This window comes from Tamandua tetradactyla, chromosome 24 (assembly GCF_023851605.1).
Source record: "Tamandua tetradactyla isolate mTamTet1 chromosome 24, mTamTet1.pri, whole genome shotgun sequence".
Classification (NCBI taxonomy): Eukaryota; Metazoa; Chordata; class Mammalia; order Pilosa; family Myrmecophagidae; genus Tamandua; species Tamandua tetradactyla.
In genome coordinates, this window is record NC_135350.1 from 43672466 (window position 1) to 43687499 (window position 15034).

Here is a 15034-nt window from a genome sequence, read left to right on the forward strand (position 1 = left end):
GACATTTATGGCCTTAGAACTATAAAGTGGTAACTTAAATAAATTTCATTTATAAAAGCTAACCCATTTCTGGTATATTGTATTTTTGCAGCATTATCAAACTAAGCTGATTTTGATACCAGAGAAGTGGGGTGTTGCTGCAGTTTACAAATACCAAAGATGTTAGAATGGCTTTTTAAAAGGATAAAGGGAAGATTCTGGAAGAGTTGTGAGGAGCTTGATAGAGAAGGCCTGAAATGCTTTAAGGAGACTGTTGGTAGATACATGCTGGTAGAGATGTATTGGTAGAGACATGTTGGTAGATACTTCTGATAAGGCCTTAGACAGAAATGCTTCATGTGTTATTGCAAACTGGAAGGAAGCTGACCCTTGCTTTAAAGTGGCAGAGAATTTGGCAAAATTGATTACTGGTATTGAATGGAAGGCAGAATTTAAAAGCCAAAAGCTGGGATACATAGCTGAAGATATTTAATAGTGTCCCACATGAGGATTTAACCAAATGTGGAAAGTCTGGCCTAGTGTTTACTTGCAGTTTACAGTGAAATGCAAAAGAAAAGAGATAAGCTGAGAACTGAATTCTCAGGTACAAAGAAGCCAGAAATTGATGGTCTGGAAAATTCTGGGCTTCCAGAAAGAAAGACCCCAGAGAATAGTACCCCAGATGAGGATTTAATCAAGCATGGAACCAGTCAGCCATTAAAGGACGAGCCAGGATTAGATATAGAGTTATCCAGAAAGGATTTGTGAAAAGTCTTATTGTCTGATTATTATAATCCATGCATACTGCATAGAAAACCAACAAGAATGTTGTGGGATCTGTATAAATGGAACCACTGCCAGTCCAGACTAAAATAGACTGAAGAGGAACAGATTGAAGGAAAAGTAATTTCAAAGGCAGAACCATGGAAGCTAAGGTCCAAAGCCAAGAATGATTGGACCAGGAGAGTGGACACACCCATGCACTTGGAGAGAGTGAATTTGTCCTGAAAGTAGAGGGTAGGCCTTTTGCTTCAATGATCTGAAGAGATTTGGTGTCCCAGGACTCAGAGAGGGTATGGGAAATTCCTTGGGCATTAGGGAAAGTTTTGCTTCCACCCAATTGTTCTGAGGTGGTTAAGCATGTGTCCCAAGATGGCAGAGAGCCTGGGTACTGTTCCAATGCTTAGAGAGGGTGGATCCAGGAAAAAGGCAGTCTCCTCAAAGTTCCCAAGTTGCAATTCTCATCCCAGCATTTGGAGAGAGCAGAGCCATTGGATAGGCCCTTGGAAAGGGTGAGAATAAATGACTGTCAGACTTTGAAATCTAAACTTGCAGGTTTACAGAACTTTTGGGGTCTGGTGGTCCATTTTCCTTCCAATCTCTCCCTATGGCCATGGGATCATCTATCCTCTGACTGTTCCTCCTTTGTCTGTTGGCAGCAAGATAATCTGTTCTGAGTTTTACAGGTCCAGAGCCAGAGGAGATTTTTGCCTTAGGACAGACCATGCCTATAACTGACTTTGATGAGATTTTGTACTGGTTTTGACTTTGCATTGTATTTGTGTTGTTACAGAAATGGCTTAAGATTTTGTGATATTGTAATGGAATGAATGTACATTGTATATGAAAGAACATGTATTTAGGGGGTCCAGAGGGTGGAATGTGCCAGTTTGAAAGTGTTGCATACCCCAGAAAATCTTTTATCCAATTCAATTTTGTTGAGTGTGATATTTTTGATTAAGTTGTTTCCATGAAGATGTGACCCACCCCATAGTGGCTGGGACCTTTTGATTAGGTGGCTTCCAAGTAGATGGGTCTCCATCCATTCAAGGTGGGTCACTTACTGGAGTCTTTTAAAAAGGAACCATTTTGGAGAAAGCTTCAGAGCTGACACAACAGGGACGTTTGGAGATGCAAAAGAAAATGTTCCCAAGAAAGTTGTTTGAAGGCAGAGGCCAAAGGACCAACAGACTCATCCACTTGTTTTCCCAGATGGGCCTTTCTTGAGTCAGGGTATCTTTCTCTGGATGCCTTGGTTGGACATTTTTATGGTCTCAGAACTGTAAACTTGTAACTTAATATATTCCCTTTATAAAAGCCAAAAAGAAAAAGCAACACTAAGAAAAAATGTTATCTTAGATCTGATAGAAATTGTAACCAAGTGTATTATCCTAAATTTTAAAAATGTAATAATTCAATTTCCTTTATAAAAATCAGAGCCCCAGAAATATAATCATTCAAAGGAGATATAAAAAGATGAAAGAAAATAAATATGAGCTGGCAGACCTCAGGAAAAAGTAAAAGAAAAGAACTATAGCAGAGGGGCAAAACACACTGAAAACAGCACAAATCAAAATAGATACTGTTGAAAAAGAATAGGGCACTTTGAAGACAATGAAGAGAGAAACAAGCAAAATGAAAAGAAAATGAACAAATCTTTAAAACAAATTAGAGAGAAAAAGACACTTATGTAAAAAAAGATTAATGTGATCCAACATATTCATAATTGTTGTCTCTGAAAACCTGAACCAAAACAAACAAAAAAAGTACAGAATAAAATATACATTTAATTAAAGGAAACTTCCCAGGCATAAGACTACAAATTAAAAGAGCACAAGTCTCAGGAAAATATGACCACAGTGATTGTGCTGGTTTGAAAGGAAGTATGCCCCCTAGAAAAGCCATGTTTTAATCAAAATATCATTTCATAAAGGTAGAATAATCTCTATTCAATACTGTACGTTTGAAACTGTAATGAGATCATCTCCCTGGATGATGTGATTTAGTCAAGAATGGTTGTTAAACTGGATTAAGGGACGACATGTCTCTACCTATTTGGGTGGGTCTTGATTGGTTTATTGGAGTCCTATAAAAGAGGAAATATTTTGGAGAATAAGAGATTCAGAGAGATAGCAGAGCATAACAACATAGCCACGAGAAGCCGAAGTCCACCAGCCGGCGACCTTTGGAGATGAAGAAGGAAAATGCCTCCTGGGGAGCTTCATGAAACAGGAAGCCAGGAGAGAAAGCTTGCAGATGATGCCATATTCGCCATGTGTCCTTTCAGCCGAGAGAGAAGCCCTGACTGTGTTCGCCATGTGCCTTCTCACTTGAGAGGGAAACCCTGAACTTCATTGGCCTTCTTCAACCAAGGTATCTTTCCCTGGATGCCTTTGACTGGACATTTCTATAGACTTGTTTTAATTGAGACATTTTCTCAGCCTTAGAACTGTAAACTAGAAACTTGTTAAGCTCCCCCTTTTGAAAGCTGTTCCATTTCTGGTATATTGCATTCCAGCAGCTAGCAAATGAGAACAGTGATTATATCAAACAGCTTCAATTGAAGATAACATTAAACACCCTCTTTTAACTAGTTCAATACAAAGGGATTACATGTTCAAACAAAAATTGATAGGTTTAAAGGTGTAGGCCCTAGGTTGATCTTTCAGATTAAGTTCCAGAATATCACCACTAAACTGGCCCATCAGAAAGGAGGCAACTTCTACCATAATCAAGAAGTTGGGGAATCATAAAGGAGCTACCTACAATTCAGACTCTAGGACCATAGCACCTTTTTCACTATCCAGGCATTGGGAAGCCACTACCACAACTGTTATCTCCATTATCACAAACATCAACCATTATCTATGCCAGCCAAATGGTTACTCCATCCATAGCTCATCAACAACCATAAATCTAGGGACCAGACACTGAAATGCTAGCTGTTACTACCACAAAATAAAGCAAATGTTTGCATTACTGGAATTGTCAGCAGAAATAGCAGCAGCAGAAGCTTTGCATTTGGCCCTCTTCCTCTTTTAAATCTCATACAGGTGCCTGGTGGAAGCTAAATTGTGTGTAGAACTTTAGCTACAAGGAATACTAGCATAGACAATTTTTACAAATGGAATGCTTTAAGGGAGTCAGAATGGGGTTGAATGAAGCAATCTGCAAAATCTGCCACAATGATTAACATTGAAAAATACACAGTAAAAAAAAAATACCTGTATGTCAAAGTTCAAAAATATAAAATGAAAATACTTTTTTAAGCATCTAGATCAAGTCACCTAAAAGTAGAAAAATATCAGATTATCCAAAGACAAAAACTAACAACAGCAATGTTGTTTTGATAGAAGATTGAGCAATACCTATAAAGTCTCAAGAAAATGTAGTGTGGCCCAAGAACTTTATACTCAGCCTAATTTAGTTCAAGTAAAAGGCAATAGGAAAATATATTTTAAATTCAGGAACTTAAGGAATACCTTTCCCATGAGCACTTCTTGAAATAACTAGTAAATAAAGAACTTCAATCAAAAGATGAATAGAGAAACTATAGCAAAAAGACTGCCAGAATGTTTAATCCATTTATCTACAGGATCAAAAACAAAACACATGTGTGAGAACTATGGTCTCAGAACACAATGTAAATATTTTAAACCTTACCATGAGTACAAGTTGAAGAGAAAGTGGGAAGTAGTACAAGTATACTCATTTTCTTGTTTTTAATAGCCAGGAATGGAACTATGGAAAATAACAATCAACCAAAACCAAGAAGAGGAAATACTAAGTAAGGATGTACTAAATTTGTACAGATCATAGTAAGGAGACAGCAGATAATGTCTAAAGATACTGTCTAAAGAAATTAAAAATTAAGTAAAAGTAATCATTGAATCAACCACCACCTAAAAACAAATTTCCAAAGAATGTTTAATATTGTTGTTTAATGACATAAGTGGAGAAAGTGTCAGAAACTGTATGTGATTGTTCATAAGACATGTATCCTAAAACATATGCAGAAAGATAAAAGCTACAAGATAGAAAAAAAATGTACCAGATAAATACTGCCCAAAAAACAATTGGTGTAAAAATGAAAGAGAATGAAAAATAGACAATAGCATAAAAATAAGAAAAGTCATCAGACTTAGGTATTTTTAAGCACCTGTACCTTTTGTGAAAAGGGCAAAGATACTGATTAACTTTAGGCTTTGTTAGGCTAAGTCTACATGTTAACATTTCTAGAGTAGGTCTTTCTCTCCCTGTACATTTTGTTCCTAAAGTCATTAGTTGGGAAAAAGCAAAATAGTTACTATATTTTGTTGAGGGGAGTTGCAAAGGTCCAGAGGAGATTTTGAGGGCACAGGTGGGATAAATAAGTTTTAGCATTAGGTGGACTGCCTTGTAATATGGGGAGTTAGAGGAACAGCAGGATAAGAAAAACATCCATGTGGGGCTGGGAATGAGGTCCAGATGACGTGCAGAGATAGGAAGGGAGTCCCTTCAGAGGGGTAGCACAACCTTGGGTATCGCTCAGAACAGGATGATACCACTGAGCAGGATGCAGAGAGCATCTATGCAAGGGGAGGAAGGGGAGGAACGAAGAAAAAAATTATATCAATTCAAAAGAGAGCAAAAGATCCCAAACAAACAAACAAAAAACCCAGAAAAATTGGGGCAAATACATAGCACAAATTAAAATGAATAAAATAGATGTCAATAAATGGATTAAAAACTATGATAAAAACCAAAATTGTCATACCAGATTTAAGAAAAATATCTAGCTATATGCTATTTAAAAGAGATGTGTCCAAAACCTAAGGACACAAATAGTACAGCTTGAAAGTAAAATTTTAGAAAAGATGTACTATACAAATGCTAGTCAAAGAAGATATTCTCTTATATTGCAATAAAGATAGAATTCAATAACAAAAAAATTAAGTAGAAAAACCATATGTTCAGGAAAATCAAATCTAAGAAATATATTGATCAAAAAAGAAATTAGAAGGGAAATTTTAAAATATTTATTATAGAAAATTTTATAATTTTATAATCTCCAAGATTGGAAATATTCCATGTGAAATTTATGATATGTACCTAATGCAGAAATTAGGGAGGCATTGAAAATCTCAAGAATATGTATTATAAAAGAAGGAAATGTAAAAATTAATGATCTAAATAAGCTTCAATCTAAAAATTTACCAATAAAATCAGAATAAACCAAAGGCAAGTGATTAATGGAAATAATAAAGATAATGAAATAAATTAACAAAAGTAAAGGCAAACATACAATTTTAAATACTAATTTACTAAACAAAAATTTATTGAGTACTGTTTTGGTTTGTTAAAGCTGCCAGAATGCAATGTACCAGAAACGGAACAACTTTTAAAAAGGGAATTTATTAAGTTGCAAGTTTACAGTTCTAAGGCCATAAAAATGCCCAAACTAAAGCATCCAGAGGTAGATACCTTGACTCAAGAAAGGGCCAATCATAGTCAGGATTTTTCTTTCAGCTGGGAAGGCACAAAGTGATATCTGCTAGCTTTCTCTCCCAGCTTCTTCAAAGGACTTCCTGGGGGGGATTTTCTTTCTATATCTCAAAAGGTCTCTGGCTGTGTTAGCCTGAAGCTTTTTCCAAACAAGTTCCCTCTTAGAGGATTCCAGTAAGTGACCCACCTTGAATAGCTGGAGACAAGTCTCCATGGAAACCACCTAATCAAAAGGTCCCACCCAAATTGGGTGGGTCACATCTCCATGAAAACAATTTAATCAAAAAGATACCACTCAACAATGTTGAATCAGGATTAAAGAACATGGATTATCTGGGCTACATAACAGTTTCAAACTGGCCCAGGTACCAACAATGGCAAGTACTAAAGATATGGTAATGATAAAAATACAACCAAATCCCTTTCCTCGTGTGGCTTAAATTTTAATGGTTTAAATGTATGAGCAATACATAATTTTGAACTTGTAGAAAGCTTGCAAAGACACTGCAGAGAGCTTCATTATGCCCCTCAGCCAGTATACTGCATTGTTGACACCTTCTTTAAAAAATATTTTTACTGAGAAATCTTCACATACCTACAGTCTATCTATTGTATACAATTAATGGATACCAGTTTCATCACACAGTTGTGTGTTCATCACCATGATCATTTTAAAAACATTTGCATCCCTCCAGAAAAAGAAATACAAGGAAAAAGGAAAAAAACTCATACATCCCATATCCCTCAGCCCTCCCTCTTACTGACCACTAGTATTTCAATCTACCCAATTTTCACTCTTCCCCTCCCCCATTATTCATTTTTTATCTTTTTTTTTTTTTTTTTTTTTTTTTTGGTACTTATCTGTCCATTCCCTGGATAAAAGGAGCATCAGAAATGAGGTTTTTACAATCACACAGTCGCATTGTAAAAGCTGTATAGTTATACAATCATCTTCAAGAATCAAGGCTACTGGAATGAAGCTCAACAGTTTGTTTTTGTTCATTTCTCTCTTCCCCCTTTTGGTCAAGAAGGCTTTCTCAATCCCATGACGCCAGGTGCCGGCTCATACCAGGAGCTCACTCCCACACTGACAGGGTGATTTACACCTCTGGGAGCATGGGGGTGGGGCGTGCTGAGTTGGCTTAGAAAGAAAGGCCACATCTGAGGTTCTCTGGGGGTGAATCTTAGGCAAAATTGTAAGTAGGCTTAGCTTCTCCTTTGCAGGAATAAGTTTCGTGGAGGCGAACCCCAAGATGGACTATTGAATTGGTTGTCCCCATTGCTTGAGAGAATTCCCCAGATGGGGAAGGTGAATATTTCCTCCTTTTTCTCCAGCCTTCAAGTGGATTTAGCAGATACATTTTCTTTTCTCTGCCCAAATTGCTCTAGGATATATTGGGGCATCACACTAACCTAGACAAACCAACAGAGTCTCATGTCCTATTCAAGATTCCATTCAATTATGGAATTCAAATAAACAAGTTAAATTAGATAATATGCTACCCCAAAATGTAAATTTTGCACCCAGTAAACATCCCTCTCTTTGGTCTCACATAGAAGTTGAAGTCTTAAATTTTGGACCATGTAGTCCTTTACCCTGTATTCTGATTTTCCTTAGTTCTATCCAAATAAGCTTCATTCATATCTCTAGTCAGTCTATCTCCTTTCAAACTTTTTAAACAGTTGCTGTATGGGGTGATGCTGATTTTCATAGCTTCAGTGCTTTAACTCTGTCTCAGGTGTCAATAAATACCCGAAGTTTCAGGGAATGACCAAGTTATATACAAATAGCTCATTATTTCAGAATTTAGAAATAACAGTAACAACTCCTGTATATATGTGACTGGTAAAAGAACTTACAATCTAGGACCCTTTACAATAGACCCCAGCCTGATAACCCATGCTCTGAACTTCAATTCACCAAGTTTGTAAAATATATTAGGCCGTATGAGGGAGGCATGATAATATTTGTCTTTTTGTTCCTGCATTGCTAACATCTTACAGTCATATATTTGTCAAAACTATTAAATTGACATTGGTACATTAATATTAACTAAACTCCAGACTTTATTTGGATTTCATTAGTTCTCATTAATGTCCCATTTCTGTTGATTCTTTTTAATGGATTCCAGTTATCTGGTGAAATATACTATCTGTTCATCTATTTTTTTAACATATTAATCATAGTTATTTAAAAGTCTGTATCTAATAGCATCAATTTCTGTTTTAATTGTTTACTTCTTTTCTTGGTTTTCAGCTACTTGATCTTATTTCTGTGTATTCCTGGTGATTTATGATTGCATGCTGAACATGCTGGGCCAAAAGAGTAATAAAGTTGCCAATGGAAAAATGAGAAAATATATTTTGCCTATAAAATTGAAAAAGATAGGAAAATTTCAATTTTTTTTTACATTTTCTAATGATATCTATCTCCACAGAAGATTTAATTTTTCTAATGATATCTACCTCCATAGAAGATTTAATTTTTCCTGACAAGAAAGGTAAAGGTATATTACTTTCACCCAGTCAAAACCAGGTTACTGACATTGTGAGGGCTGGCCTAATCTGGTTTGCCCTTACTCCCAAGATGTAGTTCTCACTGTTAAGATATAACTGTTGAGGGAACTCAGATGAAAACTTAGGGTGTATACTAGAGCCACATACCCTTCTAAGTCTGTAAACTCCAACTTTTGTCTTCTTAGCACTACGACAGTAAGTATTCATTGAATTAAGGAGCCAAAAGAGTAATAAAATTGCCAATGGAAAAATGAGAAAATATATTTTGCCTATAAAATTAAAAAAGATAGGAAAATTGCAGCGCTTGATTACAAAAAGGGCTTGGTGAAATGAATATGCATCTTTATTTTGTGTAATGGTGTATACCGATACAACTCTTAAAAATCACTTGTATATTCACACATTCATTATACATTTACTGAACATCCAATGGTATATCATGGGACATCAAAATGTCATAACATAAAAAAAAAAAAGTCATAACATGTTCCCTGACCTCCACCATTTTTTTGAAATACATATCAGCAGCTATTATAGTTTCCTAGGCTGCTAAAGCAAAAACCATGAAGTGGTTTGGTTGTACCATGGGAATTTATTAGTTTACAGAGTTTTGTTTGTGTTTTGTGATCTCACTTCTATTGACTTTTGAAGATTTATAGCCGTTAAATTATTTTTACTTCTGTGTATAAAGGTTAAGAAATCATTTTTTCCCCATAATTTATAAAAGCAACCAATTTCATCATTATCTAAAAGTAAAAAATGGGATTCTTTTTTAAATTAGACCCATGTGGCATTTGGAAATTTAGTTGTAAACTGTTGTGCTGACATTAGGACAACCAACATACAGAATTGGCTCCAATTTTGTTTCGGTTTACTTTTCGCTATCCAGTGCTCATGGATTAAGATCTGGAAATGTTCCAACTGTAAGGCAGGGATCTTTTCGGATTTCACAAGTGTGTTCCTGGTGTTGGATGCTGGAGAGTGAGGCATTTGTTGGGTCCATGTTGACTACCTAGTAGTAATCGAGGTTAAAAAAAAAAAATCATTGTCTCCTCCTCAGTATTCCATTCCCTGGAAATCTACTTGATTCCACAAGATTCCTCCAATTCCACCAAATCCTTTCACAAACTGGGATCCTTCTTGTGACTCATCTGTGACAATTTTCAATATGGCTCCACATTTTTTACACTTGTTAGCAAACCATTCTAGCAGGAGAATGCTTTCAATCAGCTCATGTTCTTGCCTTAACTCTTTGTGAAATGACATCCTTCTCTTGTTCTGGAGTTACATGGAAAATTTTCTCCTCCTCTCTGCCTTGGCAATGAAAGCATATCTCATTATATCTGGATTTTCATAGACTATTAGAATCTCTACAGCACCCAATTCCAGAGCCTTTGGTGTATTTTCAACTCCAAATGGTATTTGCCTGTGTTCTGGCTAACTTCATCAAAATATCATCTTATTAATTTCTTCTCTTGAATAAATTTCACATTGGAGAGAACTTCAGTAAATAACTCAATAGCTTGGTTAATCCATTTTCACCACCAAAGGAGATATCAACTAATTTTAAAACTTTTGATTGCAATTTCTGAACAAACATATTAGATTGACTTAACCCAGTTTGAAAGTCAGTTGATCCAGCTAAAGCAGGATAACCATGTTTGGTCAGTGTTCTCTAGAGAAATAGGACTAACAGGATATATCTATAAATATGAGATTTATAAAAGTGTCTCACAACCATGGGGATACAAGAGTCCAAAATCTGTAGGGCAGGCAATGAGGCTGGCAACTCTGATGAAGGGTCTTGACAAACTCTACAGGAGAGGCTAGCTGATGAAGAAGAAAACAAAATTTTCTCTTCTCCCTTAAAAGTCTTGAACTGATTGGGTCAAATTCAACTAATTGGATTCTCCCATTTGTGGAAGACACACCTTCAGTAGATCATAGATGTAATTAGTCAAAGATATAATCAACTGACTGATGATTTAATAAACCAGCCTTCTGGTTTTATCCACCAGCCATGAAATATCCTTGCAGTAACAATTAGGTCAGTGCTTGCCTGACCAGACAACTGAACACTGCTACTCAGACAAGTTGACACCTGAACATAAGCATCACAGGCCACATTCACTTTGTCCCCAGAAATAAACAACTGCACAGTAGCCGCAGTTACTTTCTGTGGTAGTTAGATTCAGGTGTCAACTTGGCTAGGTGAAGGTGCTTAGTTCTATTGGTGTGGATATGAGTCAATGGCATGTGAACCTCGTCTTTTGTTGATTACATCTGCAGTTGGCTAGGAGGTGTGCCTGTTACAATGAATGATGTTTGATTTCATTGGCTGATGCTTAAGTAAGAAACTCAACGTAACACAGCCTAAGCAGCTCAGCATACCTCATCTCAGCACTAGCAGCTCAGTTCAGGCCTTTGGAGATGCAGAAAGGAATCACCCCGGGGAAAGCTGTTGGAACCCAGAGGCCTGGAGAGAAGGCCAGCAGAGATTGCCCTGAGCCTTCCCATGTAAGAAAGGACCTCAGTTGAAAGTTAGCTGCCTTTCCTCTGAAGAGCTATATGTCAACTAAATAAATCCGCTTTTATTGAAAACCAATCTGTCTCTAGTGTGTTGCATTCCAGCAGCTAGCAAACTAGAACACTTTCCAACATAGTTATGTCATTTTTTCCCATTCCTAAATGGGCAAAATGCAAGGCTGACTAAATTCTTCCATAGTGGTTTTATTGGAAGAACCACAGTGAATTTGTGCAGGATTTTTCTTGGACTGTGCCAAACAGTGCACCACTACCATCTATTACAATGAAACCAAATTTACTATCATTCAAGAATAGTTCTGTAAGAGCCTCTGTATGGAATTTATTGTCACACAAATTTAATGATGTATTAATTGGTTTGAAAGGCTCAAAATCAATGTTGACTTTCTTTTCCTTTCCTTCCTTCATTATAATCATTCCAAAATAAACAGCCAGACCATTAGGAGGTACTTTGTTATAAAGTTTGTGTCCTTGTTTTACAGATGTAATGGCTCCCAGGACTGAAAGGTGGTTTACTAACGACTTAGTGTTACATGCAATTCCAAACATCTGCTAACATCTTTAACACTCAGGAAATCTGTTCTTTGGGAAGAATGATCAAGGAAATCATGCTTATGCCATTGCCAGAGATCCAGAACTAGGTGGACTCAGGGGTGCTGGATGCAGTGCTCACCCATAGACCACCTCTAAGGTTTTGATAAGCTTCTTAATCTTTCCAATCTCCATGTCCTTGTCAGCAGCTCTTAGGTCATCCACCATCTTCTTGCCTCCTCTTCTCTAAAGGCTGAGTCCTGGGCACAGCAGCTTCTCCTCCCCTATGGTACCTCTGATACCGGACACCAGTGGCCTTTCTACAGGCAGCTGCATACATTGCAATGCACTCAGATGAGACCTGTGACATCTAGCTTACAGTTTTGAGGCTGAGAAAATGCCCAAATCAAGGCATCATTAAGGTTATGGTGTCTTCCTGAAGACTGGCTGCCAGCAGTCCTTTGTTCCTCTGCCATGTGCCAAGGCACATGTCCGAGTCTGCCGCTCTCCATCTTCACTTCTAGGCTTCTTACTTTCAGCTTCTTGCTTCTGTGGCACTCTGAGTGTGTGTGTGTGTGTGTGTTCTTATGAAGGACTTCAAAAATAGGATTAAGTCCCATCCTGAATGGCTACACCTTAACTGAAGATATCTCATCAAAAGGTCCTACTTGCACTAGGTTTACACCCACAGAAATGGATTAGATTTAAGAAATGTTTTTCTGAGGTGCATAAATTACCAGAACAGCATTAAAAAATATTCATGGCCATGTGCTCAGTAATTTCTTTTTAACCTCATTTAATAATTCTAGTTCTAGAACCAAATCCTAGGAAATTAATCGATTTTATTTCATCCATTTGTCTGATGTGTATTGAGTGCTAACTCTAGGGATAATAACAACTGACATTCATCAAGTGCTTTTGGCAGTATGTGGTAGTGGGTAAGAATTTGGACTCTGGAGCCACATACTGGAGCTGAATCTTGACTCTGCCACTTGCTGTTGCTCTAACCTTAGGCAAGCTTAACCTCTCCATGACTCAGTTTTCTCATCTGAAAATGAGAAAAATGGTAGTAGCTGGTTTACAGTTTGGTTGTGAGGATGAAATGAGTTAGCATAAAATGTTCAACTAGTGATTAGCACAAATTATGAAGCACTATGCATGTTTTTATTTTTATCATGTGTCAGCCTCTGTTCTAAATTTCTTATTTGTACTTATTTTAATTTTCACAGCTACTGTATGAGGTATATACAACATTAGTTTTGTGTTAGAAGCAATAAAATGAAGGCTAAGGGCTCCAGTAAGTAGTTGAGCCAAGATTTGGCTCATTCTGTAAGTATTTTATCTCTTCATCATTAGTTATCATAAAGAGTGTTTTTAATGCCTGTTTAATATTTTAGCATATAGGTATGTGGAAATTTATATAACTTTTTTCATTGAATTTTGTAGATTATTTCTAATTCTTTATTTCAAAAACAATTCCACTTGTGCTTTTCTCTTTTGTATCTTAGTATTAATGTACTTGTCTGAACAAGCAGGTATTGGCTTAAAAAATATGATTAAGAATATAAATGTATACTGCATAAACAAACAACTTCTCCAATGTGCTTACTGGTTTTGATATCAGAGAGATACAGTTTGAATTCTGACTCTAACAACTTAACCAGATGTATGACTTGTGATAGCTTAATTTCTTTAAGCCTCAATTTTCTGATCTATGTAATAACAATCAAGTGGGATAATATATGATTTTTTAAAATATTCTAAGAGTTAATATGTTATTAACAATCTGGTTATAAAGTTTATTTTGTTTTTTTATATTTAGGTATAAAATTAATTTTTTCATCATTCTAGAACAACCTATATTGCAGAAAATCCAGAAATTATATTTTTTAAAATGTCAAAAAAATAAACATCTTCTGTAATATTGTCCCTTACCAAAGTTAAATATTTCCTTATATTTCCTCCACAATATTGTTTCTGTTAATAGAAATCAATAAATATATATAAATTTGAATTCCTGCTTGTTTCACTTAATTTGATAATATAACTATATTCCCATACTATTAAATATTCTTAGGAAGCATGATTTTGTTTAGTTAATGTACCATTTTGGAATATGCCATGGTAATAAATTATTGATTTTCGGACTTTTAGTTTATTTCCACAATTTTTGCAATAATTCAGTGAAGAATTTCCGTTTACGTAAACCAATTATCTACATATCTCTTTCTTGTCTTTCAGATACTCAGTAGAGTAAATTGGTAAAGAGTATGGTCTCCTAAGCTAGACTGTCTAGATTCGAATTCCATGTCTACCATTTACTAGTTGCAGGAACTTGGACAAGGTTCTGAACTTCCCTGTGCTTCGAACGTCTTGCTCTGTGAAATGGCAACAATAACAATAGAACCAACTTCATAGAATACAATGAGTTAATATAAATAAAATACCTACAACAGTGTCTGACACACAGTAAGTACCACATGACTCTCAGATATTATTATTCCCTGTATGATGGTAAAATAAGCTTGTTTAAGAAGAAAAAAGCATGACTATCTGAAAACATAATTCCCTCTACACGTATTTTGGGGGGCAAAAAAAAAAACTGTGGAAATGAGAATTAAACTTTGGACTCTTTTCTTATGAAATAGGTGTTTCGAGATTATTTTTCTTTATTTCTATTTCAGCTATTCAGTACATTCTCTTGAAAATTGCTTTCCTATTTCAAAGCCAGTATATTCTCTTGATAACTGCCTTTCTCTTTGGAAGACACTATAAGCATTTTGTAGGACTAGTTTAAACTAAATAACAGTAAAAAAAAAAAAAACAAAAAAAAAGGCAATAGATTCTGGGTAACCCAGAATCTGTAATAGAATTCACGTGTGCTATGTACAGGTCTACATGATGGACATGTACTTTTGGCCTACCCAGAATCAATTATTGTGCCCCAGTCACTGTGGTTTGTTTTACCTCCCTCCCCAGTTCCTGGTGAAGGATGACAATATTTCCAAAATCTGGTCAAAGATATTCCTACCCAGACTTGTGAAGGAGGGTTCACTGTCCACTGGGATGCCCATTCTGTTAAGAGTAAATCCAGAGCTGCTATTAGGTATTTTGCCACTATGCTTTGAAAGCCTGCCAGAGAAAGAAGTCTACATAAAGAAGCCAGAGTCAAAAGATGACTCTGGATGGCAGCAGCATT

The 15034-nt window shown here is 36.1% G+C and overlaps 1 pseudogene; it reads right to left on the minus strand.

Moving 5' to 3' along the window:
* Positions 1–9768: 9768 nt before the first annotated feature.
* Positions 9769–12063, minus strand: LOC143668203 (eukaryotic peptide chain release factor subunit 1-like; annotated as a pseudogene).
* Between the last annotated feature and the right edge of the window lie 2971 nt (positions 12064–15034).